We start from the raw sequence: 8,372 nt of genomic DNA on the forward strand, positions 1-8,372 counted from the left end.
AGTTGAGACAGGGTTTCACCATGTTGGCCAGGCTGGTCTCAAACTTCTGACCTCAAGTGATCCGCTTGCCTCAGCCTCCCAAAGTGTTGGGATTACAGGCGTGAAAACCCGCACCTGGTGCTTTATAAATATGTTCTGAATGAATGAAGAATCACCAATAGAGACATTAGCAGAGAATAGTAAGATAAGAATATGAGAAAATATTAAATATGTTGTTGCTGTTGTTGTTGTTTTAGACAGTGTCTCGCTCTGTCACCCAGGCTGGAATGCAGTGGCACGATCTCTGTTCACTGCAACCTCCACCTCCTGGGTTCAAGCAATTCTCATGCCTCATCCTCCCAAGTAGCTGGGATTACAAGCATGCGCCACCACACCAGGGTAATTTTTTGTTTTTGTTTTTGAGATGGAGTTTCACTCTGTTGCCCAGGCTGGAGTGCAGTGGCACGATCTCAGCTCACTACAACCTCCGCCTCCCAGGTTTAAGCGATTCTCCTGCCTCAGCCTCCCGAGTAGCTGGGACTACAGGCACGTGCCACCATGCCCAACTAATTTTTTGTGTTTTTAGTAGACATAGGGTTTCACCGTGTTGGCCAGGCTGGTCTCAAACTCCTGATCTCAAGTGATCCGCCCACCTTGCCCTCCCAAAGTGCTGGGATTACAGCCATGACCCACGGCTCCTGGCCTAAATATGTTTTTAAATCTGGGACTGCCTGCTCATGAGAAAGGCAGGGAGAAGGGAATTCACATGGCATCCCAAGGCAATAGCAAGGGGAGAGGAGGGAGAACTAGAAAGAGAACTTACACCTTTGGATAAGGAGCTGTTAAGGGGAGCTTCCAGGGGAAGTGCTGCAAAGAGAGTTCTTTGCTGTGCAGGGGCCTGCAGGAGGGCCTTGGATAGGGGTCCTGTGGGGAAAGGGTGGGCTGGGTGGAAAAGTGGGTAAGCAGGCCTGACCCTGCGGCCAGGGCAGGTAAAGCACAGTTGCTGCTCCTCTGCTTGCATTGCCAGAGAGCTGCATGGTTAAGATGCAGCATACAGCACCCTTGGGAAGGTGGGCGCCAAAGACTCCCGGAGCCCTTTCCTTCCCCTACACCTTCCACTCCCACAGGGGTAAAGAGCAGGCCACTCTCCCTCCTAAGCCTCCATGGTTAGGGGACTAAGTGGGGTTGTTTAGGCCCTGACTTTCCTGAAACAAGAGCATCATAAAGTTTCTACAGCCGCCCCTGCCCCCGATTGCCCATAGCCCTCGTCCTGGGCCATCTCCAGTCCCATTCTGTGCCCACGTTGTGCTCATCTCCTGACTCTCCCAGGTCCAGGGAGGACAGTGCTCTCTCCTTTTCTGCTTTGGTGGAGCTGTAACCACAACATGCCATCCTGCTAAAAACATGCTTCTACTGGGCTGTTTCCATGTGTGACATCTCCTTAGTCGACTGCCTTCTTCAGGGTAGAACTCTCTATTTCCTCAGTCCTCACTTAGTGAAGTGTGGCTGCATCACCAAACATCTGTGAGATCTTACGTGACTCTGGCCTTTTCTCCCCCACATTGAAATTACCAGATCTGGAGCGGGCGATGGACAATGTCCAGGATCTGTTTCCCTTCCAAGAGCTGTCAGTCCATTAGAAAGATTCCTACAGCTCAGAATTTTCAAAAGGGGTGGGACAAGGAAGGAAAGATTCTCCTTTCTCTGCTGAACCACTAAAGGATCATTAAGTACTCAAAAGTCTAAGGCAACACAAAAATGCTTAATAATTGCCAGGGATTATCTATGAGGAATGGAAGAGAGGAAAGAAATGGGGAAATGAATGATCTCAAGCTGGCAAAGTGGTTTGGCTCCCAGAGGATCAACAAAGATGCTTAAAATTAAACTCCTTTTGAAGACAAAATGAAGGATTCAGGGAGCCAGGGGTTGCAGGTCAGGGGCTAACTCTATGGAGAAGGATGTGGGCCAGTGCCATTCTCAAAGGAAACTGGCAGGGTTGAGGGTTAACCTGAATGACACCAGTTCCCTGCCCCTATTTGAAAAGAAGCTTTGAACAAAGAGAACAGGTTTGCCACAAGTATTACAGAACCAGGATTAATACCATTACATGCAAATATATCATACAAATAGATAAGAAGAAAAAAACATTAACCCCAGTAGATGAATGAGCAAAGAACGTAGACAGTTCATAAAGGAAAAAAAAAGTCACTTTTGGCCGGGCACGGTGGCTCAAGCCTGTAATCCCAGCACTCTGGGAGGCCGAGATGGGCGGATCACGAGGTCAGGAGATCGAGACCATCCTGGCTAACACAGTGAAACCCCGTCTCTACTAAAAACTACAAAAAACTAGCCGGGCGACGTGGCGGCGCCTGTAGTCCCAGCTACTCGGGAGGCTGAGGCAGGAGAATGGCGTGAACCCGGGAGGCGGAGCTTGCAGTGAGCTGAGATCCGGCCACAGCACTCCAGCCTGGGTGACAGAGCGAGACTCCGCCTCAAAAAAAAAAAAGTCACTTTTCTGTTAATAAACAAAATACTGCAAACCCTCACTAACAAAGACATGTACATTAAAATGACAATTAGACACAAAACTTTACCCATAACATAAACAGAGTTGTTTTCTATTAAGGAGTGTTCATTATTAGAACATGTCAAAAGCTGAGATAATATTGTCTTAGTTTCCTTGGGCTGCTATAGCAAAATATCATAAACTGGGTGGTTTGTAAATAACAGAAATTTATTTGTTACGGTTCTAGAGGCTGAAAGTCCAAGATCGAGTACTAGAAGATGCAGTGATGCTGAGGACCCATTTCCCCACAGACGGTGACTTCTCATTGTGTCTTCACACAGTGGAAAAGGCAAGAGGTCTCCCTCGTGTTTCTTTTATAGAGGCACCAATCTTTGTACAGGATTCCCACCCTCATGACCTAGGGGTCATGAGGCCCCACCTCCTAATACCATCACCTTGAGGGTTATGATTTCAACATAAAAATTTTGGGAGGACGCAAATATTCAGACCACAGCAGATTCACTTGCTAATAAGTGGGTAAATGTGTCCAATCTTCTTTGAAATATGTAACAACAGTCATAAAAAGTTCATATCCTTTGACCCTGTAATTCTATCCCTAGAAATTTAACCCAAGAAAATAATTAAAAATATGAACACAGTACCTATATAGGAATAGTCATCGCAGGATTAATTACAGTAGAGCAATATTGAAGCAACCGGGTTGTCAAACAAGGAAATGGCTAAGTGAAGTAAGGTACGTTCACATAAAGAAATATATGTGGGCATTAGAAGTCATGTTTTCAAAAAACACTTCAATGGCATGAAGAATTTCTCCTAATGTTGAGTGAAAACTAATGTTTTCACTCCTAATGTTGAGTTTTCTGGCTTGTAAGCCAGAAAACTGAATATGTCATAATATCCATAGGTAAAAATGTGTACTTCTGGAATATATAAGCATGGGCATAGAAAAGAAGGTGGAAGAGGCCGGGCGCGGTGGCGCACGCCTTTAATCCCAGCACTTTGGGAAGCCGAGGCGGGTGGATCACGAGGTGGGGAGATCGAGACCATTCTGGCTAACACGGTGAAACTCCATCTCCACTAAAAACACAAAAAATTAGCCAGGCATGGTGGCAGGCACCTGTAGTCCCAGCTACTCAGAAGGCTGAGGCAGGAGAATCACTGGAACCTGGGAGGCGGAAGTTGCAGTGAGCCGAGATCGTGCCACTGCACTCCAGCCTGGTGACAGAGCGAGACTCCATCTCAAAAAAAAAAAAAGGGGGGGGTGGTGGAAGGAAATACATCAACATGCTAACAGTCATCAGGACTGGGGAAAGCAAAGCAGAAAAATCTCATAGTGGCCAACATCCACCAGGAAAACAAAGAAACAGAGAAGCCTATTCAGACTGGAGAGGATGACCACCTTTGGGAGAAGGAAAAGGCCACCAGCCTACAAGAAAGAACAAACAGAAACAGGCTCGCCAACTTGCCCCTAATTTTCTTTTTTTCTTTAACTTCTGGGATACATGCGCAGAACGTGCAGGTTTGTTACATAGGTACACCTGTACCATGGTGGTTTGCTGCACCTTTCAACCTGTCATTTAGGGTTTTTTTGTTGGTGGTGGGTTTTTTTTGTTGTGTTGTTTTTGTTTTTGTTTTTGAGACGGAGTCTCGCTCTGTCACCCAGGCTGCAGTGCAGTGGTGCCATCTCAGCTCACTACAAGCTCCACCTCCCAGGTTCACACCATTCTCCCACCTCAGCCTCCCGAGTAGCTGAGCCTACGGGCACCCACCACCATGCCCAGCTAATTTTGTTTTTGTATTTTTAGTAGAGAGGGAGTTTCACCGTGTTAGCCAGGATGGTCTCGATCTCCTGACCTCATGATCCGCCCACCTTGGCCTCCCAAAGTGCTGGGATTACAGGCGTGAGCCACCGCTCCTGGCCCATCTAGGTTTTAAGCTCTGAGTGCATTAGGTATTTCTCCTAATGCTATCCCTCCCCTTTCCCTCCACTCCCTCAACAGTCCCCAGTGTGTGATGTTCCCCTCCCTGTGTCCATGTGTTCTCGTTGTTCAAACTCCCACTTATGGCTGAGAACACGCAGTGTTTGGTTTTCTGTTCCCATGTTAGTTTGCTGAGAATGATGGCGCCGACCTTCATCCACGTCCCTGAAAAGGACATGAACTCATTCTTTTTTACTGGCCCCTAATTTTCAGTGGGCCCTACCCAATAGGCAGGTCAATGATGGGATGGATAGAGGTGGAGATGACATGGGAATGTTCATGGAGGAGATGAGAGGAATCAGGAGAGAAGAGGGAGCTACAATTGAGGAATTGTCTGTGTATCCTTATGGGAAGCTCTCTAATCCCCATGACCATCATGATGAATTTTGCCTATGCCTGGACTCCTGCCATTTTCCATGAGGTTAATATTGTGAGTCCCATCGTGTTATCTTTCCTTGCATTGTCCTAATGTCTTTACTCATTTGCTGTGAGCGTTATGTTTTTTCCATGTGTCAGGTGAGTCTTGTGCTTCCACCTTCTAACTTGATGTTTGTAGATGATTGATAAATATCAATAAATAAAGCCTTTGTACCCAGTCTAAGTTTCTGTCATCAGTAGAGTTTTGCTCATTTGCATGGAAAAATATAAAGTTAATAGAGCAATTAAAAAGCAATCTATGCATTTATTATTGTCTCATTTTTAAGAATGTATACTTACACGTAACATACAAACCAAAAAAAAATCTGAGATTAAATACACCAGAGTGTTAGTTAGGACACATTTCTGCATGGTAAGATGATACGTGACCTTTTTTTCCTTTTATTATCTGGAGTTCGAGATTGAAAATAATTTTTCAGTGACATCCTATGAATGTAGTATAGATACATAATAATAACTGGCTCAGCAAACTTGAAAAGTAAACCTTAAGTATCTTCCAGTCTTAACTGGAATCATAAAAATATTATTTTTATTTATACTTTATAAAAATAATTTTTATTAAAAATATTTTAAAATATTAAATATTTTAATATAAATATTGGTCAAATGTATTTATTAAATAATTAAAATATTCCAATTATTTAATATAAATATAAAATATGTTATATTTTATATAAATGTTTTAAAATACTAACAGTGAGTTATAAATAAGAAATAAAATTTTCAGATATAAAAGGCCTTCAGGCCAGGGACGGTGGCTCACGTCTGTAATCCCAGCACTTTGGGAGGCCAAGGCGGGCGGATCACTTGAGGTCAGGAAATTTGAGAGCAGCTTGGCCAACACGGCAAAACCCCGTCTCTACTAAAAATACAAAAACTACCCGGGCATGGTGGCGCACACCTGTAATTCCAGCTACTTGGGAAGCTGAGGCAGGAGAATCACTTGAACCTGGGAGGCACAGGTTGCAGTAAGCCAAGATCATGCCACTGCACACCAGCCTGAGCAACACAGCAAGACTCCATATCAAAAAAAAAAAAAAAAACAAAGCCTTCAGATGAAAGTTGAGATCCTACAGGAACAATTAGGCTCAGATGATATTTCCTTTTAAATTATATAATATAAGCCTTCCACCCTCTCTGAATAGAACACTGTAAATATATATATAATATAATATTACATATTATATATATATTAGCCATTTATTCCACAAACACAGAGCACATCTGTGTCCAACATTATGGTAGATTTTAAAGATATGGAGATAACGAAGTCAGAGACCCTGACCCCAAAGACTTTGCAATGGGGGTTGGGGGAAGTACACTAATAATTATGGTAGAATACAAATGGCACAAAAGAAACATGTTGATGGCGAGACTAACTCCCCAGCCAGTGATGGGAAAGTTTCTCGGTGGGAAGTGGGGAAAGTTATTTGAATGGGTCTTCAAAGACACATAGAGGTTAGCCAGATAGACAAAGAGAAGACAGGAAACTTCAGGTAGAAGGAATTGCGTGTGTGTGGTAGGTAGAATGCCCCCTGCCAACCCATCAAAAACATTCATGTCTTAATCCCCAGAACCTGTGAATATGCCACTTTAAGGTAGTGAGCTTCTCTGATGTGATTAAGGTTAAGGCAATTAGCCTGGATTACCCAAGTGGGCCCAATCTAATCACATGGGTCCTTAAAATCAGAGACTCCCCTGGCTGTGGTCAGCGGGAGATGTGGCTACATGAGAATGCCAGAGAGCTGGGATATTGCTGGCCTTGTAGACAGAGGGAGGGCTGAGGCACATGGCAGCCCCCTGGAGCTGGTGATGATAAGGAAACAGATTTTCCCTAGAGCCTCCAAGAAGGAAAACAGCCCCACCAATGCTTTGATTTTCAGCTCAGTGAGACATGCTCCAGACTTCTAACTTACAGAAAAGTAAGACCATTTGTGTTGTTTCAAGCCACTAACCTTGTGGTGATTTGTTACAGCAGCAAGGTACACTAATGCATCTGCAAAGGCGTGAAGACGCAGACTGAAATCACATTCCTTGGCCCTCATCTCTGGCTTTTTCTGCAGACCAGGTTCAGCAGCACCTCCTCCAGGAAGCCCTCCAAAACTTGCCTGGACTAAGCAAACTCTTCTCTCTCATGTGCCCCCACTGTGCCTCCGCACACCTCTCCTACTGAATGGCTCACCTATGGAACACAGACGACTATGGGGGTCTGCATCAGAGACTGGTCACATGCTAACAAACTCACCTCTTCTTCAGCTCACAGCTCATTGGTGTCTCGGTGGGACCCTGTGCCTCGTTCTCACTGATGGAATCTGAGCAGAAGTGAGGGATCACTTCCAGGTCAGGGCAGTCAAGGGCAAAAGGGGCTCCTCCAGGCTCCTCTTCTTCCCCCTCCTCCTCAGATGCTATGTATAAGCTCCAGATGGAAGGAACCAAAGCCCTGAGTCAGCACTTGGAAGAGACCTGCCTAATAGGAGCCTCCACAGAGGTCCGCACATAAACAAGAAATTGGCGTTTATTGTCTTAATTCTTTGCATCTGGGCAAATTTATAGCAAGCAACTGGCCAGGCACGGTGGCTCACATCTATAATCCTAGCACTTTGGGAGGCTGAGGTTGGTGGATCACTTGAGGTCAGGAGTTTGAGACCAGTCTGGCTAACACGGTGAAACCCCATCTCTACTAAAAACACAAAAAATTAGCCAGGCGTGGTGGTGGTAGGTGCCTGTAATTCCAGCTACTCAGGAGGCTGAGGCAGGAGAATTGCTTGAACCTGGGAGGCAGATGGTTGCAGTGAGCCAAGATCGTGCCACTGCACTCCAGCCTGGGCAACAAGAGCGAAACTCCATCTCAAAACAAAGACCCTCACCTCACCCAAGATGTCTGCTGCTCCCGAGCTGATGCTCTCTGATCTCCAACGCCTGTGGGCTCCCTGCTTCTTTGTAGGTGCCTTGCTCTGCCTGCCACCGACCAGAACGTGAGATTTTGCCCCCGCCTCAGATTACACACACTTACATAAAATGCTGCTCAGAGAAACACATTGTGAAGATTGGCAGGGGATCAGAGGGGTTCCCACTGCAGCAAGGCAAACAACCACAGGCAAGCAGCAGGGCCCCCTCCCACGGGAAATCCCCTGGCCCTTGTCCTCACCTGGTTCCAGCTTTCTTCCCTGTTTCTGGTTCCTCTCTCTCCATCCTCCATTCTATCTCAACTCCTATTCAGCAGGAAAATCAGTATCTCATCCAGGTGGCTACGCCTCTGAAATCCTGCACCTGCAAGATATCAAAGCCACCTTAAGCAGGCATTAAGCAGACCAGACTCCTGAACCTACTAAATGACACTTACCTGTGGGATGTGGTGCACACCTGGCGTCCTTCTCGGAGACTGGCCAGGTGAAGCCACGTGCTTCTCAGCTGACCGCCCATTCTAATCCCCTGGGGAGGTTTCAAAC

At 45.7% G+C, this 8,372-nt stretch overlaps 1 pseudogene; it reads left to right on the forward strand.

Moving 5' to 3' along the window:
- LOC111548863 overlaps window positions 1-4,905 on the forward strand; it is an 11,439-nt pseudogene extending 6,534 nt beyond the window's left edge.
- Window positions 4,906-8,372: the final 3,467 nt, after the last annotated feature.

Source organism: Piliocolobus tephrosceles, chromosome 19 (assembly GCF_002776525.5).
Source record: "Piliocolobus tephrosceles isolate RC106 chromosome 19, ASM277652v3, whole genome shotgun sequence".
Taxonomy (NCBI): domain Eukaryota; kingdom Metazoa; phylum Chordata; class Mammalia; order Primates; family Cercopithecidae; genus Piliocolobus; species Piliocolobus tephrosceles.